Here is a 27,518-nt window from a genome sequence, read left to right on the forward strand (position 1 = left end):
TTTTCATCCCGTAGGTACATGAAACGCGAGACAACTTGTCTCAAAAATAAATGCGCCAGGCCAAGCCCACCTTTCTTTACAGAAAGAAGCAAGTTTGTTCGACTCGTCCTTTCCCAGGTCGAAGCCCAAATAAAAACCGCAAATACTCGATGAAGTTTTTGAATGCTTGGCCGGGAAGCACTGAGCACATTCATCACATACCACACTTTAGCAGTAAGGAACAGGTTGCAGATAATGGCATGCGAAAACATCGATAACTGTCTCCCTTGCCATGCATCACTTCTTTCCTTGGCCCTCGATGCTTGGTCAAGCCAGTATAGATCTGGGTCCCGGTAACTGTCAAGGGGTACTCCTAAATACAACGCTGGAGTGGTGGACCAGCGCATCCGAGAATAGTGTTCAGGCGTGACGTCCCAGCCACCGTGCCAGAACCCGTTGCTTTTTTCCCAGTTGATCTGGGCTGCAGTGCAGCTACAAAATTTGTGCACTACGTTCGTTACCTCAGAAATACTTTCTGTATTTGCACAAAATACAGCGATGTCATCAGCATAAGCCAAGATTTTTACGTGCGCTGATTGCAGCCTGAAACCCGTTATGCATTCATTATTCTGGATGGCCAAGCAAAGTGGCTCAAGGTACGCCGCGAACAGCAATGGCGACAGGGGACAACCGTGTCTTACAGAAGATCGCACTTGCAGGCTGCCAGTGAGTTCGCCGTTCACAACAATCTGAGTCGTACAGTTGGCGTATGCCATTCTAACACCTTCTGTTATTATTCGGCAAACATTCGCATGCTCTAGTACGGCAAACAGGACGTCATGAGACACCCGGTCAAAGGCTTTTGCCAGATCTAGTTGTATCATCGCCACTCGGTCATCAAAAGAGTCGCAGCATTCTAGTATGGACCGCGCCACGTGTATGTTCGTAGCGATACTTCGACCTTTTATGCCACACGTTTGGTGCGTGCCTACAATCGATGTTATAACACTCTGCAGTCTCTTCGCCAACACCTTCATGAAAATCTTGTAGTCGACGTTTGTGAGGCCTATCGGGCGATAAGACCCCACCATAAGGAGCTTTTCAGCATCATCGGTTTTATGAATGAGCACTATGTGCGAAGTTGTGAAGGACAGCGGAACACGTTATTTCTCATAACTTTCAACGACAATGACTTGCAGTATCTGGGCTATTGCAGTTTTGAAAGCTTTGTAGAAAGCTGCTCCCAGGCCGTCGGGGCCAGGAGCTTTACCGGTCGGCAATGCATCTATCGCGTCCTCTATTTCTTGCAAGGAAATCGTCTGTTCGAGCCGTGTTTTGATTTCTTCGTCAAGTTTTGGCATAAGTGGTAGAAATTCGCAATGGAAGCCCCTTTCCGCTTTCCGCGAATGACCCAGCATATCTTTGAAGTGATCACAGATTGTTTCCTTGATTACGCCACTGTCTGCCGAAACCCCTGCCCCAGTGTTTATTTGTCGTATTTGCTTTCGGCAGGAGCATCGTTTTTCATCGGATATCGCTCATTTTGTTGGTGTTTCCCCTGCCCGTAGCTGCTCAGTTCGCGCCCGAATAACTGCCGCAGTATACTTATCGGCGTCCATTTTTTCCAGCTGGGCTTTGACATCCCTGATTTCATTAAAGCATGTGCCTGGTTGGGCGCTTTCTATACACGTGAGGTATTCAAGCTGTTCACGAAGCTCTGCTTCCTTTTGTTTCTCGGCATTTTTCAACTGCGTACCTTTTTCAATCGCTCTTATTTTTACCCTTTGCTTAAACTCCTCCCACTCTGCTGCGAAGTTCGACGGTTGGGCTGTTATTAGCTTCTCTAGTTCTTGCTCTTATTCCTTAACAAATCCTTCGTCCTCCAACAACTTATTATTTAATTTCCATAAATGCCAATTAAACCGCTTTTTGCTTTGCTGCCTGCCAAAGGTTGTAATCACTAGGGCGTGGTCACTGAAAGCCACAGGTCTGACATCATACAATGTGCATAGTGAAAAAAGTTCTGCCGACACATACACTCTGTCCAATCGGGCATGGCTATTGCCCTGAAAATGGGTATACCTTGTACAAGGGCCATTGGTGAAAACACTTCCAATATCTTCTAAATTATGGCCATGGACCAATTCGTTCAAGACATCAGCACTCCTATCTCTCACAAACGAAGTTTTTGCACGATCGGTAGCCTGACAGGCGCAGATGAAATCGCCCAGTAGGATTAGTACTTTGTCACAGTTTAGGTATGTCTCAAAGCGGTCAAAAAACACTCTTCGCTCGGTGCATACACACAAATAACTCGGAACCCAACGCCAGAGTACAAAAAATCAACGACAAGAAGACGGCCGCTATCACCAGAGAAAAGTGACAGCACAGTAATGCCGAGATCATTGCGAAGAAAAAGTACGCAGCCGCCAGAGGCACCTACAGAATGACACACACATACTTCAAAGTGCGTACGGAAAACGGACACCATACGTTCTGTAGCTTCTTGGCTTTCAATTTTAGTTTCTTGTATTGCAACTACGTGCAGATCGTTGTCTAGAATAAGGCGACTGAGCTGGCATTGTCGCCTTCTTGCTGCAAGGCCTCGCACGTTTAAAGTGGCTACACGCAGTGCTTCAGTTAAAATGAGAGCCATATCGAGAGAAAAAAACGCCTTATTTTATGGTGTCTGCCTTCGCGCCATGCCTAAAAAAAAAATCCTCAGACCCCAGAACGGGCTCTAGGCATGAAACTACGGAGGCGGTTTCCCCGCCTGCCGTGTTTCGGACGAAGTGTTCGGCCGCGGCTTCAAGGTCGGCCGCCTCATACCTGCGGCTTTGGATGGCGGCTCGTCTCCGCCATTGCCTTCCTGTTGAAGCGCCGTGCTCTCACCGTCGTCGTGCGGGCGCTTTCCCGCCGCTAGGTTATCCGCCCCGGAAGACATGTCCATGCTCACAGGGTCAGGAGGAATGGAAGGAGCCCCAGTAGCGACTGGGGATTTCACCTCGCCCTCCGACCTCGGCCCTTCGTCCTGGCGAGGCGCTTGTTCACGTATGGTTACGCCCTCCTCAGCAACAATTTTGTCCTGTTGCGATGTCTCCACGGCATTCGTCTCGCCCGCCGCTGTCGCAGTCGTAGCGGCAGACGTCTCTTCCATATCCGCCGCGTCCATGAGCAAGGCTGAAGCGTCCTGAGTGTTAACGGACCCGGTGACATTTGCGTAGGTACGCTCGCACTGGCTGTCCTCGTGGCCGAACCGTCGACAAGCACTGCACCGCGGTATGCGGCACTCCCGGCGTATGTGGCCCGTGCCACGGCAGCGAAGGCAGAGCGGAGCCCTGCCCGGCACGACCACGAGACCACCCACCGGCGACGCTCACCTGGTGCGGAATGTCGTCGAGCTTCACTCCCGGTTACAGCTTCAGGATGACGAGCCTTGTAGTGGAGCGTTTGTCTGCCATACACTGCACTCGCCACCGCTCGCGGGCAACGTCAGTCACCTTGCCAAATGCCGCGAAGGCGAGCTTCACGTCGTCGTCAGGAACACTGTGTAAAAGCCAGTGGACTTTCATGCGCACGTCTTGGTTAGCTGGATCGATGACGAGACACCGGCACTTTTTCACAACCAGCTCACCAGCACTCACAATTTTTTTCACGGCGTCTTCATCCTTAAACGTAACCGCCCACACGTGGCTCATCCTGTAGGCTCCGATGGCGATTACTTCCGGCAGGAGCGATAACTCAGCCAGAACATCGCGGAAATCTTCCACCCGGTATGGGCGTGCCCTGATATCACAGTGCAAAAAAACTGTGTTGGCAACGAAACGCCCTGTAGGCAAACTCGGTAGAACTACCTGGTATTCAGCACCTGTCGAAGAAAAAGCACCAAAAGACCTGTTTCCGCGGCCCTGCTGGGCCGCTGACGCCGCTCCGACGGAGCTCATGATAATGCGTCCGTTCGCTAGCGCGGCCGGAAGCAGAATCGCTACACCACGGAAACGGGAATGAAACCAGGGATTTCATGTTTGTTCGGGGGGTTGTGACCGCGACTGCCCAAAATTGATGCGCAGGGTGCACATAGCTAAAAAAAAAACCAATGTTTCCGCCCGGGGTCGAACCGGGGACCTTGCGCGTGTGAGGCGCACGTGATCAACCGCTACACCACGGAAACGGGAATGAAACCAGGGATTTCTTGTTTGTTCGGGGGGTTGTGACCGCGACTGCCCAAAATTGATGCGCAGGGTGCACATAGCTAAAAAAAAACCAATGTTTCCGCCCGGGGTCGAACCGGGGACCTTGCGCGTGTGAGGCGCACGTGATCAACCGCTACACCACGGAAACGGGAATGAAACCAGGGATTTCTTGTTTGTTCGGGGGGTTGTGACCGCGACTGCCCAAAATTGATGCGCAGGGTGCACATAGCTAAAAAAAAACCAATGTTTCCGCCCGGGGTCGAACCGGGGACCTTGCGCGTGTGAGGCGCACGTGATCAACCGCTACACCACGGAAACGGGAATGAAACCAGGGATTTCATGTTTGTTCGGGGGGTTGTGACCGCGACTGCCCAAAATTGATGCGCAGGGTGCACATAGCTAAAAAAAAAACCAATGTTTCCGCCCGGGGTCGAAGCGGGGACCTTGCGCGTGTGAGGCGCACGTGATAACCGCTACACCACGGAAACGGGAATGAAACCAGGGATTTCTTGTTTGTTCGGGGGGTTGTGACCGCGACTGCCCAAAATTGATGCGCAGGGTGCACATAGCTAAAAAAAACCAATGTTTCCGCCCGGGGTCGAACCGGGGACCTTGCGCGTGTGAGGCGCACGTGATAACCGCTACACCACGGAAACTTTTTCTTCTTTGTTGCCTAATCTGACATGGAAACAAAACAATTTTCACATAAATGTTAAAACCGCGACAGCGACACGTTGGCCATCACGAAAGGTTTAAAATCTCTTCAAACATACAACTTCTTCTAGAGAGGTAATCCACTCAGGTGGATCGGGTAGTGCCCTGTATGCTTCTCTAAGGAGCACCACACTTTCAATGAAGTTTTTGCGCACAGGACGTGTATTGAGATCTGCATGTCGAACTTGCATCCTTGTTTTCCACAGCCTGTGGAGGCCCAGGAGCATGAATAAATTCAAAGGAATGCCCTCACTCTCAACTGGTAGAAGCCGTATGCCATATGGGACTAAAGGAAGTTCTTTTTTCAGTGTTCTCTGGAGGACGCCCTAATGAAAGATTGGGTCCCAACAGTCCAGAAAGACGTGCTCTATTGTTTCAGGCTTCTTGCAAAGAAGGCAGTTTGTTGTCCAAGGAACGAAAATACCTTTTTCATGCAACCAAGTTTTAACTGGCTGTGTGTTGGAATGTAGTTTAAAAAAGAAAGTTTCAACTGAGGGTCTAACTGGCATCCTTTCAATACGTTTTAAGACATCTTGTCCAGGGCCTCCACGGTGCGGTGAACTGTACCGCTGAAACGGGAATGAAAGCAAGAATTTCTTTCTTGTTCTGGAGGTTGTGACCGCGACTGCCCAAAATTGATGTGCAGGGAACACATAGCTAAAAAAAAAACTGAAACCAATGTTTCCGCCCGGGGTCGAACCGGGGACCTTGCGCGTTTGAGGCGCACGTGAAAACTGCTACACCACGGAAACGGTGATGAAATCAGGGATTTCTTGTTTGTTCTTAAGACTGTGACCACGACTGCCAAAAATTGATACACAGGGAACCCGAGCAAAAAAAAAAAACTAAAACCAATGTTTCCGCCCCGGGTCGAACCGGGGACCTTGCGCGTGTGAGGCGCACGTGATAACCGCTACACCACGGACTCTTTTTTTTTCTTTATTGCCTGACTTCGGCAAGAACCAGAATACACAAATACATTTACAGGGCACAATGAACAATACTTAACACTATCCTCCTGTGGGTTGTGGCTTCGTCATATTAAAACTCAAAACTCTCCAAGCGCCACCAATGGCTCTACTCTTTCCAGCCACTCGGGAGCTTCAGGAGCGATTTTCTGAATTTCAGTATACTTATACATACACTCCTGAAAATAGATCCGGGCTGGCAGTGCATCAGGATTGCAATGATATCCTGCCATTCTGGAGCGCCAAATACAGTGGAGTCCCATTAGCATAATAAGGTCGAATGGTGTCCCATCCTCACTCTCTACAGGCAAGTACCGTATTCCATGAGAGTCTAGCGGAAATTCCTTTTTTAAAGTACTCTGCAAGATGTCCCAGAAGTATACCCCTTCCCAACAATGCAAAAAAACGCGGTCTATTGTCTCCGGTTGTTTACAGAATAAACAATGTGATCCCCAAGGTAGAAATAAATGCTTCCCCTCCAAAAATTTCTTTACTGGTAGTGTTCTGGTATGTACCTTAAAGAAGAATGTTTTTGCACTTGGCGGCACCTGCATCGCCTTCACACGCTTAAGTACGTCGCGTCCCAGGCCTCCACTGTATATGGCCCTGTACATAGGTTGTGGAAGAACTACATCGCACTAATCCCTATACAACTTCTTCCTGCTAACAGAAGACAAATACTCATACGAAAACCGAACAGATAGGTATCGAACACTCGCGACAACCTCTCTAAAGTAACCAAAAATACGTCCCGATAAATTTTCGGTTGAGACAACAATATCCGGCAGTGCATTTCCAAGCCTTAATTGGCACACAGTGCGCAAGAACGGATCCCTTACATCACGCACAAAAAAAAAATCTGCTTACGACCTGCCGCAGAAATAAGTGCCCCAGACTGAGGCCACCGTCCTTGACCCGCATAAACAAATTCGTCCGGCTGCATCGTTCCCAGCCTGCAGCCCATTCAAAAACGGCAAAGATCCGGCGCAATCTCTTTAAGTTCATCCTTGCACAATGCAACACTTGCATCACGTACCACAACCTAGACATAAAAACCAGGTTACACACTGTGGCCCTTGCGAAAATTGACAGATGTTGCCCTTTCCACCTCTCAACCTTTTCGCGCATGGCTTGCGTCTGTTCTCTCCAGTACGGTTCGCTATCGCGATAACCGTCTAGTGGGACGCCCAAGTACTTCACTGGGGTCGTCACCCAGGACATGTTCGCAAAATTTTCGGGCTTCGTTGGCCATTCTCCGTGCCAAAACCCCAGGGACTTTGACCAATTCACTTTACTGCCTGTGAACACTGCCACATCATCCGCATAGGCCTGCAGCTTAACTTCTACCGCCTGAAGCTGGAAGCCACGAATTTTTTCATTTTTCATGATGTTCAAACACAACGCTTCGATGTAAATGCAGAATAGAAGGGGGCTAAGGGGACAACCCTGGCGCACCGAACGCTGCAGGACGATGGGGACCCCCAAATCTTATTTACGATTATTCTTGTCGTGCAGCTCCGGTACGCCAAGGCCACTCCCTCGAGAATAATGGACCCTGCATTTACATGATCGAGTATGCAGAACCGGATTTCGTGCGAAACTCAATCAAATGCTTTTTCAAGATCAAGCTGAAGTATTGCTACACCGCTATTTGTATGATCAGAACATTCAAGCACACACCTCGCTCGATGAATATTGGTAACAATGGAGCGTCCCTTGATCCCACACGTCTGATGAGGACCGACTATATCTTGATTAACTGACTGCAGTCTACGGGCTAAAATCTTCATGAAAACTTTATAATCTACGTTTGTGAGTGCGATAGGGCGATATGCTGTGACCTGTTGTAACTTTTCTGCTTCATCTTATTTAGGAATTAATACTTTGTGGGATGTACCGTAAGACGGAGGCAATTCATTTACTTTGTAGGCTTTATTATACACTGCTGTCAGTACTGGCACTATTTCGTGTTTATATTCTTTGTAAAAAGCCGCACTTAATCCATCAGGTACAGTGGAACTGCGCTACCGAGGCGGATGAAAATCTGTTGCAATGGGTCCAAGCCTAGGGTGGACGCCTACTTCGTAACGGCCAACCCACACGCTGTCCCCCAGCGTTAGCAACGCTGGATTAGGGGAGAATGAAATAAAAAAAAACTCCGCCTTGCCCCGGGTGAGGATCGAAATCACGACCTTCAGATTATGAGACTGACGCGCTGCCTGCTGCGCTACCGAGGCTTTTTTTTTCTTTATTGCCGATTCTTACATGCTACAACAAAAGTAGAAATGATAAAAACAGCAGCAGCCTACTTGGCTGACACGGGAGAGGTTAAAATCTTCTCAAGACAACTAAGTCGTCCAGAACAGAGGTCCATTAGGGATGTTCAGCTCGCGCACGATACACTTCTCTTAGGCTCACAACACTTTCAATAAAGTTTTCTCGGACCGAACGGACATTGACATCGGCATGTCGCACTTGCATTCGTGTCCTCCAAAGGCTGTGGAGGCCCAAGAGCATGATTAAATCATATGGCACTCCTCCTTCGTTTGTGATCGGCAAAAACCTGATGCCGTATGGATCCAGGGGAAAATCTTTTTTCACGGTTCGTTGGAGGACATCCCAATGAAAAATTGGGTCCCAACATTCAAGAAACACGTGCTCCACCGTTTCAGGATTTTTGCATAGTAGGCAGTGTGTCGTCCATGGGACGAAAATCCCCTTTTCATGCAGCCACGTCTTAACAGGAAGTGTGTTGCAATGTAAATTAAAGAAGAATGTTTTTACGGTTGGTTTAACCGGCATTCTTTTAATTCGTTTTAAGACGTATTGTCCTGTGCCTCCACGGTGCGGTAAACGATAAATGGGAATCGGCAGCATTGTTTCCACAAGATTCTTATACAACTCTTTTTTTGGAAACATTACACAAGTACTCAATTGAAAAACGCGCGTACAGTAGTCGAAAAGAAAGTACAACTTCTCGCATGTACCCATTGACAGCACCGCACACACCTTCACAGCATGAGACAACGATTTCTGGGAGGAGTCTCTGCAACCTTACTTGGATAACAGTCCGCAGAAAAGGATCCCTTTGATCTCGGAGAAAGATAAAAGCGACACAACTTGGCGCAAGAATAGGTGCACGAGGCCGAGCCCTCCTCGTTTAACCGAAAGAAACAAATTGGTACGGCTAGTTCTCTCCCAGCTTGACGCCCAAATATACACAGCAAACACGCGACGCATCTTTTGAATGCTGGCCCGACTCGCACACAGAATATTCATCATGTACCACATTTTCGAAACAAGGAAAAGGTTGCAGATGGAGGCGCGTGAAAACATTGATAACTGCCTCCCTTGCCACGCATCTGCTTTCTCCCTCGCCCTTCAGCATTGCTCGTTCCAACTTTCACTTGCGTCTCGATAACAGTTAAGGGGGACGCCGACATATTGCGTTGGCAGGCAAGACCATCGCAGCCGGGAGGAGTGATCAGGCCTCGTTTCCCAGTCACCGTGCCAAAATCCAGAGCTCTTGTCCCAGTTTAGCATACACCCTGTTTGCTTACAAAATTTATCAACGATACTGATCACTTCAGTAATACTGTCTCGATTGGAACAGAAGACTGCGATATCGTCCGCGTAAGCGAGAATTTTGACATGTGCCGACTGCAATCGAAAGCCTGAGATGCGGTCACTTTTGGCAATAGCTAAACATAGTGGCTCTAGGTATGCCGCAAACAAAAGGGGCGAAAGCGGGCATCCCTGCCCTACAGACGAACGGACTATTAGCCTATCTGTGAGCCTATCAGCAGCGGCGGAGCGGATAACACGCAGCCTGCTGAATACTTCTTTCTGTACGGTCCCAGGTTATCGCGCTCTCCCGGAATACGCAGCGGAACTGTGAGCTTCCCGAGGTGCTGCAGAAGTTCTGTACCCGGCACTCTTCAACGGCCTGGCGGAGCCAACGTTTTGAAACACGCGCCACATCGCTGCTGGCCACATCGCTGCAACGATTCTGCGCAAGCGCTGCTGTTATCTGCAAGCTACGCTACGGAAACGGCGGTGGCGGTTCCTCTCACTTTGGCAGCAGCGGCGGAGCGGATCACACGCAGCCTGCTGAATACTTCTTTCTGTACTGTCCGAGGTTATCGCGCTCTCCCGGAATACGCAGCGGAACTGTGAGCCTCCCGAGGTGCTGCAGAAGTTCTGTACCCGGCACTCTTCGACGGCCTGGCGGAGCCAATGTTTTGAAACACGCGCCACATCGCTGCTGGCCACATCGCTGCAACGATTCTGCGCAAGCGCTGCTGTTATCTGCAAGCTACGCTACGGAAACGGCGGGGGCGGTTCCTCTCACTTTGGCAGCAGCGGCGGAGCGGATCACACGCAGCCTGCTGAATACTTCTTTCTGTACTGTCCCAGGTTATCGCGCTCTAACGGAATACGCAGCGGAACTGTGAGCCTCCCGAGGTGCGGCAGAAGTTCTGTACCCGGCACTCTTCGACGGCCTGGCGGAGCCAACGTTTTGAAACACGCGCCACATCGCTGCTGGCCACATCGCTGCAACGATTCTGCGCAAGCGCTGCTGTTATCTGCAAGCTACGCTACGGAAACGGCGGGGGCGGTTCCTCTCACTTTGGCAGCAGCGGCGGAGCGGATCACACGCAGCCTGCTGAATACTTCTTTCTGTACTGTCCCAGGTTATCGCGCTCTAACGGAATACGCAGCGGAACTGTGAGCCTCCCGAGGTGCGGCAGAAGTTCTGTACCCGGCACTCTTCGACGGCCTGGCGGAGCCAACGTTTTGAAACACGCGCCACATCGCTGCTGGCCACATCGCTGCAACGATTCTGCGCAAGCGCTGCTGTTATCTGCAAGCTACGCTACGGAAACGGCGGGGGCGGTTCCTCTCACTTTGGCAGCAGCGGCGGAGCGGATCACACGCAGCCTGCTGAATACTTCTTTCTGTACTGTCCCAGGTTATCGCGCTCTCCCGGAATACGCAGCGGAACTGTGAGCCTCCCGAGGTGCTGCAGAAGTTCTGTACCCGGCACTCTTCGACGGCCTGGCGGAGCCAACGTTTTGAAACACGCGCCACATCGCTGCTGGCCACATCGCTGCAACGATTCTGCGCAAGCGCTGCTGTTATCTGCAAGCTACGCTACGGAAACGGCGGGGGCGGTTCCTCTCACTTTGGCAGCAGCGGCGGAGCGGATCACACGCAGCCTGCTGAATACTTCTTTCTGTACTGTCCCAGGTTATCGCGCTCTCCCGGAATACGCAGCGGAACTGTGAGCCTCCCGAGGTGCTGCAGAAGTTCTGTACCCGGCACTCTTCGACGGCCTGGCGGAGCCAACGTTTTGAAACACGCGCCACATCGCTGCTGGCCACATCGCTGCAACGATTCTGCGCAAGCGCTGCTGTTATCTGCAAGCTACGCTACGGAAACGGCGGGGGCGGTTCCTCTCACTTTGGCAGCAGCGGCGGAGCGGATCACACGCAGCCTGCTGAATACTTCTTTCTGTACTGTCCCAGGTTATCGCGCTCTAACGGAATACGCAGCGGAACTGTGAGCCTCCCGAGGTGCGGCAGAAGTTCTGTACCCGGCACTCTTCGACGGCCTGGCGGAGCCAACGTTTTGAAACACGCGCCACATCGCTGCTGGCCACATCGCTGCAACGATTCTGCGCAAGCGCTGCTGTTATCTGCAAGCTACGCTACGGAAACGGCGGGGGCGGTTCCTCTCACTTTGGCAGCAGCGGCGGAGCGGATCACACGCAGCCTGCTGAATACTTCTTTCTGTACTGTCCCAGGTTAGTAATTGTTGTTCAGTGCCGCTTGCACTGTGTATAGGCTCTCCGCCGTTTGCTGCCGGTGTGATGGGTTGCTGACAATGTAAACGCGATACGCACGTTTGAGAGCGCCCTAGGCCGAGGCAGTATTCTTATCTACCATTGTCGTTTGCTTATGATGGAGCGGTGTAACATCTGTCGGTGTGCAGTGAGTGATGATGGTTTTGCATTGACCTGCGGAGAGTGTGAATTTTTATTTCATGTAGGAACGTGGTCTGGCGTCACTGAGCAGCAGTTTCAGTCTAAAAGGCTTGCTAAGAAGTCTTGGAAGTGTGAAGTTTGTAAAACAGGAAACACCAGGAGTCCACATACGAGGACATCCGATAGTGAAGTGGTGGCTAAACTTGTAGAGATGGACCGGAAATAAACACGCTGCTTGAATTACCGACCAAGGTAAACGGCATAGAAGAGTCTATCCAGCTACTCTCAGACCGCTTTGATGCCATACGGCAACGTCAGGACCGCCAAGAAAAAGAACTCAAAGATATTAGGCGCGAAGTCGAGAGCATTGAGAAATCCGGAGCCACTAAGCAGCTAGTGCAGCTTGAGACAGACATAGATGCACTTGAGTGGCGTAGCAGAAGCCTCAACATCGAGATCCACGGTGTTGCTGAAATGAAGGGCGAAGATCTTTTTGAGAAAGTGAATGACCTGGCGAAAGAACTAAACCTAAATGTTCTAACTAGAGAGGACGTGGTAGCACTCCACAAACTGCCAGCAAAACCCGGAAACACGCCAGGGATTATAATGCGCTGTGCTCGCCAAGAACTTAAGAATGCTTTCATGGCTAAAAGGAAAGCTTTGAATGGACCTGACGAGAAGCGGTACATCTGTGAAAATATGACGTCTCGGTCTAAGAAGCTGCTTACATTCGCTAAAGAATGGGCGAAAGGAGCAGACTACAAATTTGTGTGGCACACAGGCGGCAAGGTTCTCGTGCGCAGGGCTCCAGGTGAAACAGCCACAGTGATCAAATGTGAAAGTGACCTAGACGCTCTACATTCGTAGACGTCCTTTCCACTTTGTAGCTTTTTGAAACTTTCTCTCCTTATGGACAGCTTGCAATCTATACCAAAAGAACAGTGGTTCACTCTTCATAACTTGGGTTCAAAACGACTGAGCTGTGTTCATATGAATGTCCAGTCACTCAATAAGAAAATTCCAGAGTTGGAGGCCTACTTTGCTGGCATAAACATACACTGTGATGTTATGTTTAGTGAGACATGGTATAATGAAGATTCTGAGGTATTTAGATTGCCCAATAAAAACACATTTTATTTGAACAGGACATCAAGACGTGGCGGAGGTGTTGCAATGTTGATAGATGACTCTATGAAAACTGATTTGTTATCTGATTTCTGTTCCGTGACCGATGACTACGAAATGCTCTGTGTTGAAGCCAATTGTTTACTTTTTGCTACGTGTTATCGGCGCCCTGATGGAGACCATAGTGCATCCTTCAATATTCTTGAGAAATTTTTTGTCTTTGCAAGTCAGAATAGGCAGAGAGTTATAATTGGCGGCGATTTCAACATTGATATCAAAGGCGCTACTCGCAAATCATTAGACTTTGAAAGACTACTTGCATCCTATGGATACGCGAATGTTATAAAATCTGAAACAAGGATAGCTTCCACGTCAGCTACTTTACTTGACCTTTTTATCACGAACTACGATCTGCCATGTGTGTCCAGTGCCGTACTAAGCTGCTGCATAGGTGATCATATGCCAATATGTATGTCCGTTAAAGCACCCGAAAGAGCACCGAATACGAAGAAAGCATGTATAAACTTGCAAAGCATCACTGAAAACTCTCTAGAGGCTTTCCGCATCGACATACAAGGTACTTGCTGGGATACCGTGTTTTTACAACATACAGCACAGGAGGCTTATGATACCTTCATAAGTCACTTTGTGACAGTATACAAGAAACACTTTGTCTCTAAAGAGCAAAAAATAAATAAAAAGATTCGGAAGCCTTGGGTAGCCAATGAGCTTTTAAGGAAAATTAGAAAACGAGACAGGTTGTAGGCGAAATTTCTAAAAACTCGAGAACCCTCACATCTCAAATTGTTTAAGACCTTCAGAAATAAGTTAAATAAAGAGTTAAGAATAGCAAGAGACGCGTATTATATTCAGGAATTTGTATCCTGTGCCGGACAGACGAATAAACTGTGGAACAAGGTAAATGCTCTTACAGGACGGAAACAGAAGAGAGAACAACCACAAGAGATTTCGTTAAATGGACGCTTAGTGAGAGACAGGGAGCTTGCTGATGCATTTAATCAGTACTTTGTAACAAAAGATACTGATCAGAATGCTCGTCCTAGCAATGACCTCACTGCACCTAGAAACAATAATTCCATTTTTTTCGCGCCAACTGACAGTGATGAGGTGTGCTCCATTTATCTCAACCTTAAAAGTTCACGCAGCTGCGACATAGACGACCTACAGATACGGCCTGTTAAATATGCCATACATGAACTCGCCCCTATACTGGTGTACATTTATAACATGTGTATCTCTTGCGGGGTTTTTCCCGACAGAATGAAAACCGCAAGAGTAATTTCTATTTTTAAAAAAGGCGACAAACAGAATATAAAAAATTACCGTCCAATATCGATTCTCCCCATCTTTTCTAAAGGTTTTGAGAAAATTATCCTCAATAGGCTGTCTTCATTTTGCAGTAAACACCAACTTATAACCGAAGCACAGTATGGATTTCAGAAAAAAGTCCACAGAACTAGCGCTTTTATATCAGAAAGAGCACATATTAAGAAACTTTGAAAACAAGCTTTTAACTCTCGGTATATTTGTTGATTACACTCAGGCGTTTGACCATATCAACCACAATATTCTCCTCAATAAACTAGAATGGTACGGCGTAAGGGGCACACCACTCGCTTTATTATCTTCCTACCTCAAAAAACAGGCACCAATGTGTCTCATTAAGCGAATTCAAATCGCAAACCAAGGGCATAATCTCAGGTGTACCACAGGGAAGTATTCTCGGGCCGCTACTTTTTAACATTTATGTTAATGCTATAGTATCGGTTTATCAAGAAGCAAAATTTATAATGTACGCAGATGACACGAGTATTTTTTTATCGTCCTGCAATTACACAGACTTAATAAGAATGGCAAATGAACTTCTCGGGAGACTTTCGATTCGGTCGAAAAAAAATTGCCTACAGGTTAATTGCAGTAAAACAAAAGCAGTAATTTTCCGAACTCAAGGAAAAGAAATCCCACAGTACCATAATATAATGTTCGAGTCTATGCAAATTGAGGTTGTTAACTCAATTAAAATTCTTGGTGTAACCTTCTCCAGCAGCCTACAATGGAACGAGCATGCAGATTCAGTCCTCAAGAAGCTAAGCAGTACGGTTGGTATGCCAAGTCGCAATCGACACATTTTTCCTACTTTTGTTAAAATACTTTTGTATAATGCCTTGTTTGCCTCGCACATTAATTATGGTCATTTAGTATGGGGTACAACGACACAATCAAATCTTAATAATATATTAATCATGCAGAAAAGGGCTCTACGTATTATTGCCAATGTATCCTTTACGGAACACACTGAACCACTCTTCGAGAAGTATAATATAAGAAAGATTCACGACATTTACACATACAGACTTCTGCGGGATTTTTACTATAGCAGCAGGAAACATAATTTTACGTTAGTGAAAATCGCGAACCTGCATCAGAATTTACCTGCCTACACTACACGCCGCACAGAAATATGGAATGTTTCGAGATACAGAACTAATTATAGCAAACAGATGCTTGAGAATAATTTACCAAGGTTGTTGAATTCCCTAATTGAAATGGGTATCGACATTCTAAGCATGAACCCGTCAAACTTTAAAGCCTTCATGCGTTCCTATACTGCATAAAATGTAATATATTTTTGTCTATTATTTCTTTAATACCTCTGTCTCTCCTTCATACATATTTGTGAATGTTTCTATGTTTTGTTTTGGGCTTTCTTTATTCACTTCTTGTGTTCTGATGAGCTGACTGCCACCGCTGCTCTGCCAAGTGTACACCAGGATGCAGGACCGGTCAAGCCTCCAGGAGGCTTTTTGCCTGCCATCCTCGACATTATATCTGTATGGTGTAATGTTGGAATAAATATTTGAAGTGAAGTGAAGTCGCCATTTAGAATAATGCGTGTGGTACAGTTTGCATATGCCATTCTGACGCCTTCTATGATAATGCGGCCAACGTTCCCGGGCTCCAGTATGTGAAAAAGTACATTTTGCGACACGCGATCAAAGGCTTTTGCCAAATCCAGCTGCATCATAGCAATGCGGTCCCCCATCGCATCACAGCATTCCAATACAGTACGTGCGACGTGTACATTCGTGGCAATGCCGCGTCCTTTAATTCCGCAAGTCTGGTGCGGTCCAACCAATTTTGTTATTACGATCTGGAATCTCCTAGCTAAGACCTTCATGAATATTTTGTAGTCAAAGTTGGTGAGGCTTATCGGGCGATAGGACCCCACCAACAAGCGCTTCTCTGGGTCATCTGATTTTTGGATCAACACTATGTGCGATGTGGTGAATGACAGCGGTACTTGCTCACGTTCATACGCCTCATCCAGCACTCATAGCAGTAACTGAGCGACTATGGGCTTAACTGTTTTGTAAAACTCGGCGCCCAGCTCATCAGGTCCCGGAGCTTTACCGGTCTGTAAGTCCTCAATTGCAGATTCTATATCATTCTCAGTTATAGGTACCTCAAGCCTCTCCTTTACATCATCCTTAAGTCTTGGCATGAACGACAAAAAGTCTGAAGAGAAAGCATCACCACTCTCTCTTACTTGGCCAAGAAGGTCGTTGAAGTACTTTTGAAATGACCGCTGGATTACATTGGCATCACATGACATTTCAGCACCATTTCTTATCTGCCCGATTTCTTTCTGTCTAGCGCACCGCTTTTCATCTGTTAAGGCTCGCTTTTTCGGTGTTTCACCGGCCCACACTTTTTGTGCCCTTGCGCGTATAACTGCTGCTTTATACCTTTCACTGTCAAGTCTTTCAAGCTGGTTTTTCACATCCCTTATATCTTTTGCATATCTCCCGGGCTCGGAGCTTTCCATGCTTACTAAAAACTGCAGTTGCTCGCGCGCTGCTTTTTCTTCTTGTTTTTCTTTGTGTCGGTTCGAGCAACTCTTTTCTATGACTTTACTTTTAAGCCACTCTTTGAAGTCTTCCCACTGAACGCCAAAAAGACTGGGCCGCTCCTCGAGCAGCCTCTGCATTTCATTTACGATGGCTTTTAAAAATCCCTCGTCCTCTAAGAGTTTGGCATTGAATTTCCAGAGATTCCAGTTGAAGCGCGTACACCTTTCTTTCACACCGAAACTTCCTATCACAAGACAATGATCACTAAACGCCACAGGTTCAACTTTGTAACCTGTGCAAAGGGGCACAAGTTCAACGGATGCATAAATTCTATCCAATCTGGTATGGCTATCACGTTGAAAGTGTGTGTATAGCGGTCTATTACCGCAGGTAAATATGCTACCAATATCCTCTAAGCTGTTGTCACTAACCAAAGGGTTTAATAATTGTGCACTCCTATCACGCACAGGCGGACGCTTCACTCGATCGCCAGCGGCACACACACAGTTGAAATCGCCCAAAAGCAACAGCACTTTATCACAAACAATGTAAGACATCAATCTGTTAAAAAATTCTTGTCGTTCCGAGTCAACGTTCGGTGAATACACGCATATAATGCGCCAGTATAACTTCGAAAAAGAAAAGTCAACTACAAGAAGGCGTCCACTTGGACAAGAAAAAATCGACTCCACACTGATGCCTAAGTTATTGTGCAGAAAAAGGGCGCACCCACCCGAGGGGCCAACAGAATGGCAAACACAGACATTAAAGAACGCACTGAAGGTGGACACCATACGCCCAGTAAACTCCTCACTTTCAATCTTCGTCTCCTGTACAGCTACGATGTCCAGCGCATTGTCAGCAAGAAGACGATTAAGTTGGCATTGGCGACTACGAGCACCAAGACCCCTCACATTCAATGTTTCTATGCGCGAAGCTGTGTCAAGCTTCATCGCCATACGTGAGGAATAGCTGAGATATGATGTACAGTGCCCACCATAACAGACGAAACACTTCTAGACTTAGTGTGCTCTGTGCGGCGTCGCCAATCCATTAGTCCGTCTGCAGGCACCGGGAAAACCGCCAGGCAGTCCTCCGCCGGCCTTTCCAGACCTTGGAACTACCTCTGGTTGGTACTTCCACCCACAACCGCGGAAAACAGGAACACACTTACCCAGACACATTGCTGCGCTAGGGCGGCGGCTTCCCCGCCTGCCGTGTCTCGGCCGCAGAGTTGGGCCGTGGTTTCAAAGACGAGCGCCGAACTCCCGGGGATTTCGAAGGTGGCTCGTCAGCGCCAGCGCCTACCTGTGGCTTTTCACCGACGCTTTCCTCGTGGGAGCGCTTCCCAGCTATGAGGCCTCCTGGCTGGAATCTATGGCCTCGCTGTTGTCCGGTCCTACGTTATCGGGATTTTCAGCAACAGCTCCCGTCGCTTCCTTCTGCGTGCTCACGGGTTCTGTTGGAAGGTCACGCTGCACTGGTACGTCCGCCGCAACTGCGGTTGACGTCGCCGCCCCTTGCTTCGTCAGGCGCGTCAACGTAGGTCCATCCCGTGTCGCTGGCTGCCCAGTTTCACGGGCCGCGTCCTCCGCGTCCGCCTCGTCCATTAGATGCTCAGCCGTGTCTTCACTGGTCCCGGAGCCAGCAATGCTCGCATAAGTGCGGGCACATTGGCCGTCTTCGTGGCCGAACCGTCGGCAGGCTCCGCAACGTGGGACTCGACACTCTTTTCGGATGTGGCCTGTATAGCGACAGCGTAGGCACAACGGGGGACGGCCTGGTACGACGACCAGCGTCAAGTCACCGCTAACGTTCAGCTGGTGCGGCAAGTCGTCAAGCTTAACTCCGGCTTTCAATTTTAGTGTGACGAGCCGCGTTGTCGAGCCCTTTTCTAGCGCACCCCGCACTCGCCAACGCTCTCGAGCGATTTCCGTGACTTTCCCGTACGACGCGAAGGCAGCACGTACGCATTCGTCCGGTACGTTGTGCAGCAGCCAGTGCAGCTTCAGTCGCACATCCTGATTGGTCAGGTCAATAACCAGGCAGCGGCTTTCTTTCACAAGCATTTCACCGACGCTCAACATCTTCGTTACGGCTTCGGAATCCTTGAGAGTGACTGCCCAGACGTGGCTCATCCGATACGCCCCCAGGGCGTATCGGGGAGCAGCGCGTGCTCAGCTAGGGCATCCCGGAAATCCGGGATGGCTCTGATACGGGCGGGCTCTGATATCTGCGTGCAAAAAAAACTATTTACAACGAAACGCCCTGTAGGCAATCCTGGCAGAACAACCTGGTAAGCATTTTACTCATCAGTAAACCTGTTACCGCGGCCAGACATCGCCGCTGAAGCCGCTCCTACGGAGCCCGTCATCACACGTCCGTCACGCTCGGTGGCCTGAAGTATGTGATGACCCCCCATAATGCGCAGGTCCACACGGGACGGAGAGGCAAAGAGACACCGTATGGCTCAGTTTAAACAAACAGATATATTCAATAATTACACATGATTATGATTATACATCCGAGGCTGGGGCGTCCGAGCTTACGTGCCGACGACTTCATGGTGACGATGGAGGGGCTCCGGAGTTGAGCTCGAACGGTTGCTGGCAGAAGCTGCACGCCGTCGGGCTTCGGCGCTGAAGGCCCCCTTGGCGAACGATGTCGTCCTGAGCGTGCTTCTTCGGTACTACTTGTCGATTTTTATATCCTCTTATCCCCACACTCCCTAGGGTGAGGACGCCCACTCCGGAGTTGGGGGGGGGGGCCTAGGGCTTTCACTTGGGCGCACAAACACACCACCGCACTTATGGTCGCGCCCCCTCACGTGTTGAGTCCGAGGGAAAGAAGGTTGTCGTCGAGGTAGCGCATAGCGTTGGCTGTGCTAAGGCGCGCTCTGGCCCGCTGTCGGTTTCCGCGGATCACCGGCCTCCGTTCTCCATCAAATGACACTCGCCCCTCAAGGCCGGAACGCGAGGTCACTAAAAGGCCGGGAAAGTGGTCCCTTGTCCTGGGATGTGCTCGGGAGGGTTGATTGATGATGCCCGCCGTCTTGCCACGGGGCCAGGCCCGCCGAAACGAGGCCCCCCCTGGAACGGCCATGGCAATTGGGGAAGATAACGCCCGTCTCTCCGCGGCGGCGGCGGCGTTCGTCTCGTGCCGACACTATGGAAAGGGGGTCCGGTTGTGCTTAAACCCCTTCGTTCTGGTCGTCTCCGTGCGGTCCATGGCGGCAGGCCCGAAAGCAATCCCACTCAAGTTGCTTGCAGCCATATACAGTAGAAACATGAAAGGGGGTCCGGTTGTGCTTAAGCCCCTTCGTTCTGGTCGTTCACTCTCAACGAGTATGGCTCGGTAATTGATGATGCCGCTGTCACCTGGGGCTCCGTCTACCCTCGTAGCACACACAAGGAACGTCACACTCGCTCACCCTCCAGAAGAATGTTCTCCGAACATTTGAGTCCATGCAGCTCCCCTTGTCTTTCTGAATCGCCTCGCACAGTGCGTCCGACAAACTCTTTTCGCTGCACTCAACACCACTGCACAACACCATATGCCTCAGCTGACATAACTGGCGTCTCCAGGGGCAGCACTGATCTTCTTTTACAGATAAACATGAAACTCAGCACCCAAGCCTCTCCTTTCTAGTCCAAACTGGACGAAATTAATTTACCACAGTTACAAAGGAGCTCCCACTTCTAGCACGATCACGGCACAGACAAAAATATAGATAACGAAAGGAAGTAGGGCAGGTTCTGCATGCGCTCGCATGCTATCCTGTGAAGGTGTTAGTTAATGACAGAAAGGTTTACCTACCAACTCCGATAACTTAACACATACGCATATAGCAATGTTATGAGCTGCGGCATTACACAATTCTAACCAGTTCCCAACTCCGCTCTGTTTACGCCATTAGTCCGACTTAGCTTTCCGATTTCGCAGCGGATATCGGCCTTCATGAGTCATACTAAGTAAGTCTGTGACCCTTTGTCTGCTTTGGGACTCACGAGGGCTCGTGGCAGGAGCCTCTCCTAGCGTTATCTGCGCGGCAACCTCGCGCGCTTCTTCTTCTTCTAGCAATGCATGAAGTAAATCCGGTGGCATTCCGGCCGTCACCTCTGGCACCTGCCGAACAAATGCAGGAGAGGGCGTTTCTTGCGAACTATCTGCGCGCTCCGCTTCACTTCTGTCCCCATCAAAATCCGCGCTTTCCCTTTCCTCATTTCGTGAATACTGAGCCGGTGCCGACTTGAGGCGATTTGCGTGTATCCTTATCAAGCGCCGGTTCACGTCTCGGACTCTGAAGTTTACCGGAGAAAGCTTCTCGACAACCTCGCACGGTCCTCTCCACTTCGTCTGGAACTTACGAGCTAGCCCAATCTGCCTTTGGCAGTTTTCAATGTACACGCTGTCCCCCACATCAAACGGCGCGTCTCTAGCACTGCGATCGTGCACCTCCTTCCTGCGCTTCGCCGCTTTCTTTAAGGCCTCCTTTGCGATGTCCCTCGCCACTTGCAAGCGCGATTCTAGCTCAACCTTATAGTCGTCCAGTGAAGCGTATGGGACACGACGGGGGCCCTCCGGCACTTCACTAGGCTGGTCCGGGTCTCGGCCGTAGAGAAGAAAGAATGGCGATTCACCCGTGCTCTCGTGTGCTGCGGAATTGTAGGCAAACATTGCATACGGGAGCCACAAGTCCCAGTCCCGCTGGTCGCGCGAAACAAAATGCGACAGGAACCCGGCCACGGTTTGGTTCAGTCGCTCCACCGCGCCGTTGCAAGCCGGAGGGTACGGTGTTGTCTGCTTCTTAGCGATCTTAAGCAGCTCGCAAACTCTCCTCATTAGCTGCGACACGAAGTTCGTTCCCCGATCTGTCAAGAGTTGCCTCGGGGGTCCATGTCGGAGCAAGATCTGTTCGACAAATGCTCTTGCAACCGTGTCTGCCTTCTGATCTGGGAGTGCTACCGCTTCCGCGTATTTTGAAAGGTGATCGACAAATACTAAAATGTACTTGTTTCCGGAAGTGGTCGTGGGCAATGGGCCCATTATGTCCATACCTGTCCGCTCGAAGGGAGCCGAAACCTCAGGGAACGGCTGAATTGGAGCTGGTCTTCGTCCCTTGGGTGTTTTTCTTTCGAGACAGGAATGACACTTCGCACAGTAGTCTCTAACATCCTGTCGCATGCCACTCCAAAAGTACAAACGCTCCACACGCCTGCGTGTCTTCGCTACGCCAAAATGACCGGCGCATGGCGCATCGTGAAACGCGCGAAGAACCCTTTCTGTCCACGACCGAGGTATGACGACTCTCTCTCAAGCGGTTTTCTCTGGTCCCCCTTCCTGGTTGGCCTCGTGCGCCGACACAGGGTGCCGTCTTTGCCAACGAAATAACCTAGCTGTTCGGGATGAGACGGTGCGCCCTCTAAGCTTTCGATTATTCGCTTCAGGTCAGGATCTTTGCACTGCTCTGTGCGTAATTCGGCGGGGTCGACTACGGGGACAAACTCATCTATAGCTGCCACGGCAGCTGTGCGGCTGAGTGCATCAGCATTCAGATGTGTCTTTCCTGACTTGTGCTCAACTTCAAAGCAGTATTCCTGCAGGTGTAGATTCCATCTAGCGAGTCGCGAGCTAGGGTCCCTGACACTTATCACCCATTTCAGAGGATGGCAGTCTGTGACTAGCTTGAATTTGCGGCCGTAAAGGTAGCATCTGAAGTGCTTTACTGCCCAGACAACGGCGAGGCACTCCCTTTCCGTAGCTCCGTACTTTTGCTCCGTGGGGCTCAGCTGTCGGCTAGCAAAAGCAACGGGATGTTCTTTGCCCTCGATAACCTGAGATAGCACGGCACTAACTGCGAACTTTGACGCATCTGTGGCCATAACGAAGGGCAGATTAAAATCCGGGTGGCGACACAGCGGTGCACTCATTAGCTTCCTTTTCAGGGCCCCAAAAGCATCCTCCGCGTTTTCGTCCCAGCGAAAGGCGACATTTTTGGCTGTTAAGGCGGTGAGCGGCTTAGCGAGCTTGGCGAACTCCTCTATGTGCCTTCGGTAGTAACCGATCAGGCCGAGAAACTGCCGGACCTGGCGGACGCTAGTCGGGGATGGAAAATCCGAGACACACCTTAGTTTCTCAGGGTCCGGTCGCACGCCGTCAGCTGAAACAATGTGCCCGAGGTATTTCACCTCGTTTTTGAGGAATTGGCACTTAGAGGGCTTCAGCTTGAGACGCGCTCCTCTTAGTCGCACCAAAACCTGCTCAATATCGCGCAAATGGTTCTCAAAACTGTCACTGTATATGATTATGTCATCCATATACACGAAGCACAGCCTCCCCAGAAGACCTGCCAGGATAACATCAGCGGTTCTCTGCCAGACAGCAGGGCTGTTGGCCAGACCCATCGGCATTCTTTTCCATTCATAGTGCCCTGAGGGCGTGTTGAATGCTGTTTTCTCGGCAGCTGCCGGATCCATTGCTATCTGCCAGAATCCCGCCGCCATGTCCACTACCGTGAAGTACCTGGCAGAGCCCAGCTGAGAAAGCGTCTCCTGTATATTGGGGATGGGGTATGGATCGATGCGAGTTACGGCATTTAGTTTCCGGTAGTCCACTACCAATCGATACGAGCCATCTGGCTTTTCCACCAATAGTGCTGGTGCTCCCCAGGGTGACTTTGAGTGTTCGACAATGCCGCGATCAATCAGGTCCTGCACCTGCCGCTCCATCTCCTCACGTTGGGAGTAAGGAATCCTGTACGCACGCTGGTAAACGGGCGATGAAGTGCCGGTTTCTATCCTGTGCTTTATAACGCCACAGCAGCCCAAATCCAGGTTGGACGCGGCGAATACCTCCGAGTAGTCATTCAGCAAACCAGCCAGAGCCTCCCTCTCCCTGGATTTTACGTGAGAAAGATCGAACGACACCTTTGGAGCAGCCGAAGGACTAGCATGCTCTACAGTTGCGAGTACCGTATCGGTGGGCTCACGTTTCTCTATCGCAGAGGTGAAGAAAGCCAATGTTTTGTTCTTGGGAAGGCTCAGTGGCTGCTGGCTACAGTTAACCACCCGTAGGGGCACTCTGTGGGCGTCATTAACTGTCACGAGGCACGCGGCTGCCTTCAGGCCATTGCTGAGAGAGTCGACCGGCTCAAGCACTCCCACGGCGCCGCTCTCTACATCTGAAGGCACAAACGCGTACAAAATGTGCTCCGACCAAGGAAGGACGACCGCCTCCTCGACCAGCCTGACGGCAACACGCGAATATACCTTCTCCAATGATCCCACTGTTTGACGGGTGTCAATATCGGTAATGCGAATCTCAGCCCCTCTCCTGTTCAAAAGCGGAACTTTTGAGCCGCCCGCATTAACCTCTTCCTCAGAGAATGAGACTACTACCTTCCCTTTTCTCAAAAAATTCTGCCCTAATATACCTGACACTCCGTTTGGCAGAGACACCGTGTCCGGGCATACGTAGCAGGGGTGCTTCAATGCAATTCCGCCGAGAGAGAAGTGTAACCGGTAGAGTCCACTTATGCCAAGAGGATCCCCCGTTGTGCCTACAAATTTGGTTGCCATACCACCAGACGCTTCCAACACCTCGCGGTCCCCCTTCCTTCGAAGCGTGTTAAAACTGCTCTCCTTAAGCAATGTCACCTTTGACCCCGTATCTATCAACAATTCCATGCAACAACCATTTAACTTGCAACGCACAATAGGGCAAGCCTCTTCGGCCACACAAACTACCACCACCTCATCATCCACTGCTCCCTCCCCATGCTCCTCAGGATGGGGAGGACTATCTAGTTTTTTGTCTCGGTATCTGGAGCCCCGCTGTAGGCTTGCTTAGGGCGTGTCTCGCCTGCTTTTCTTTGTGACTCCCCACAGCGCACGTTTTGGCAGAACCTGGCGATGTGTCCGCGACCCTGGCAAGCGAAGCATACGATTTCTTCAAAATCTCGCATACCGCGCCTGTAGCTTTGTGGCGGTCTCCGGTTTCCAGCGAATGGGCGCTGTTGAGCGCGCGCTTCAACCTGGCGTTCCACCTGCTGAGATAGCAGCTGTTCTAAGCGATCTAACCGCTCTGTCAAGAGAGCAACCTCAGGGTTGAGCACCGCTCTCTCTATGACGCGTACTCTCGCTGCGGCTGTCGTTAACGCCTCATTTCGTTCCTCATCCAATGCGGCCGCCACGGCTTGGTCGAAATTGCTCGGCTTGCGCGAGAGCACGAACCGGCGCACAGGGTCTTGCAGACCAGCCACGAACAAAGCGGTCATTTCCTCTTTAAGTAGATCCTCCGCGTATTTCTTCCTTAGCTGGTCTCCTTCCTCCTCCCTGCTTAACGTATCGCGTGCTAGGCGCTGAAGCCGCGACGCAAACGTTCGCACGTCCTCCCCTACCATCTGTCCGGCGTCACGGAACCTCTGTACCCGCACGTGACGTGGTTAAGTGTCGAAATGCTCAAACGCGAGCTTCTTAAATTCCGCAAATGATTTTGTGGTTTTTACTTTTTCGTCTCGCCATGCAAAATCATGAGCAGCTCCTGCCATCTGACACCTCGCCATTCCCAGCATTTGAGCATCGGACCATCCCCCCATTTTCCCAATCTCTTCTAGCATGCAAAAGAAATCGCAGATTGGAACCCCACTCTTATCTCCTGTAAACGTCGGAATGACGCTTCCTAATGCCAGCATGCTTGCTCCGAGCGACGGCTGTGGAGTGGGAGCTCCCTCAGATACAGACATTTTTTTTTTCACTCAAGCCCTCCGGTGCCTCAAGCCTCTCAGATGGGGCTAAAAGTCCCACAATCAGTCCCGTGATTCCCTTTTGATTGCAATTTTGAAGTCATGTATGTCGCAGCATTCAGAGGACATTTGCTTTTGAGACCCCACTTCTGACACCAGTGTGATGACCCCCCATAATGCGCAGGTCCACACGGGACGGAGAGGCAAATAGACACCGTATGGCTCAGTTTAAACAAACAGATATATTCAATAATTACACATGATTATGATTATACATCAGAGGCTGGGGCGTCCGAGCTTACGTGCCGACGACTTCATGGGGACGATGGAGGGGCTCCGGAGTTGAGCTCGAACGGTTGCTGGCAGAAGCTGCACGCCGTCGGGCTTCGGCGCTGAAGGCCCCCTTGGCGAACGGTGTCGTCCTGAGCGTCCTTCTTCGGTACTACTTGTCGATTTTTATATCCTCTTATCCCCACACTCCCTAGGGTGAGGACGCCCACTCCGGAGTTGGGGGGGGGGCCTAGGGCTTTCACTTGGGCGCACAAACACACCACCGCGCTTATGGTCGCGCCCCCCTCACGTGTTGAGTCCGAGGGAAAGAAGGTTGTCGTCGAGGTAGCGCATAGCGTCGGCTGTGTATAAGGCGCGCTCTGGCCCGCTGTCGGTTCCCGCGGGTCACCGGCCTCCGTTCTCCATCAAATGACACTCGCCCCTCAAGGCCGGAACGCGAGGTCACTAAAAGGCCGGGAAAGTGGTCCCTTGTCCTGGGATGTGCTCGGGAGGGTTGATTGATGATGCCCGCCGTCTTGCCACGATGCCAGGCCCGCCGAAACGAGGCCCCCCCCTGGAACGGCCATGGCAATTGGGGAAGATAACGCCCGTCTCCCCGCGGCGGCGGCGTTCGTCTCGTGCCGACACTATGGAAAGGGGGTCCGGTTGTGCTTAAACCCCTTCGTTCTGGTCGTCTCCGTGCGGTCCACGGCGGCAGGCCCGAAAGCAATCCCACTCAAGTTGCTTGCAGCCATATACAGTAGAAACATGAAAGGGGGTCCGGTTGTGCTTAAGCCCCTTCGTTCTGGTCGTTCACTCTCAACGAGTATGGCTCGGTAATTGATGATGCCGCTGTCACCTGGGGCTCCGTCTACCCTCGTAGCACACACAAAGAACGTCACAAGTAGAATCTGCTGCGCTACCGAGGCGGATGAAAAGCGGTTGAAAGGGGTCCAAGCCTAGGGTGGACGCCTACTTAGTAACGGCCAACACTTTTTTTTCTTTATTGCCGATTTTGGCAAGTAAACAAAATTACAAAAAGGATAAAAACACCTCAGCCCAATTCGGCCGATACAAGAGGGTTTAAAATCTTTTCGATACAGCCAAGTCATCGAGTATAGAGAGTTATTCCGGCTGTTTGGCTCGTGCCCGGTACACTTCTCTCTGGCACACGACACTTGCAATGAAGTTTTCTCGCACAGAATGCCTGTTTCCATCGACATGCCGCACCTGCATTCTGGTTTTCCACAAGCTGTGGAGGCTTAGCAGCATGATTAAGTCATAGGGCACTCCTGTTTTATTTTGAATTTGCAAAAATCTAATACCGTAGGGGTTCAGGGGAAGATCTTTTTTAATAGTTCTTTGGAGGACGTCCCAGTTAAAAATGGGGTCCCAACACTCCAGGAATACGTGCTCTATCGTCTCGGGCTTCTTGCATAGGATAGAGTTAGTTGTCCAGGGGTCGAAAATACCCTTTTCGTTCAGCCATGTTTTAACAGGGAGCGTATTTGAATGTAGTTTGTAGAAAAACGTGTTCATAGATGGATTAACTGGCATTCTTTTGACTCTTGGTACCTTGCATTCACGTCGAAAGTGACCCGTGCCACGGTACCGTAGGCCCTTCATAGGCCGCCCAGGCACCACATCATGGGCCAGCTCCCCGGCGAT

The 27,518-nt window shown here is 50.2% G+C and overlaps 7 non-coding genes across 7 annotated transcripts; all 7 read right to left on the reverse strand.

Annotated features, from left to right (window-relative positions):
• Positions 1-4,076: 4,076 nt before the first annotated feature.
• Positions 4,077-4,150, reverse strand: TRNAV-CAC (transfer RNA valine (anticodon CAC)). The gene has a single exon. It is a non-coding gene; the product is annotated as a tRNA-Val (tRNA).
• A 96-nt stretch (positions 4,151-4,246) lies between these two features.
• TRNAV-CAC (transfer RNA valine (anticodon CAC)) lies at positions 4,247-4,320 on the reverse strand. The gene has a single exon. It is a non-coding gene; the product is annotated as a tRNA-Val (tRNA).
• Positions 4,321-4,416: 96 nt separating this feature from the next.
• On the reverse strand, positions 4,417-4,490 carry TRNAV-CAC (transfer RNA valine (anticodon CAC)). The gene has a single exon. It is a non-coding gene; the product is annotated as a tRNA-Val (tRNA).
• A 97-nt stretch (positions 4,491-4,587) lies between these two features.
• On the reverse strand, positions 4,588-4,660 carry TRNAV-CAC (transfer RNA valine (anticodon CAC)). Its single transcript has one exon. It is a non-coding gene; the product is annotated as a tRNA-Val (tRNA).
• A 95-nt stretch (positions 4,661-4,755) lies between these two features.
• TRNAV-CAC (transfer RNA valine (anticodon CAC)) lies at positions 4,756-4,828 on the reverse strand. The gene has a single exon. It is a non-coding gene; the product is annotated as a tRNA-Val (tRNA).
• A 737-nt stretch (positions 4,829-5,565) lies between these two features.
• Positions 5,566-5,638, reverse strand: TRNAL-CAA (transfer RNA leucine (anticodon CAA)). Its single transcript has one exon. It is a non-coding gene; the product is annotated as a tRNA-Leu (tRNA).
• A 2,380-nt stretch (positions 5,639-8,018) lies between these two features.
• On the reverse strand, positions 8,019-8,091 carry TRNAM-CAU (transfer RNA methionine (anticodon CAU)). Its single transcript has one exon. It is a non-coding gene; the product is annotated as a tRNA-Met (tRNA).
• Between the last annotated feature and the right edge of the window lie 19,427 nt (positions 8,092-27,518).

This window comes from Amblyomma americanum, chromosome 5, assembly GCF_052857255.1.
Source record: "Amblyomma americanum isolate KBUSLIRL-KWMA chromosome 5, ASM5285725v1, whole genome shotgun sequence".
NCBI lineage: Eukaryota > Metazoa > Arthropoda > Arachnida > Ixodida > Ixodidae > Amblyomma > Amblyomma americanum.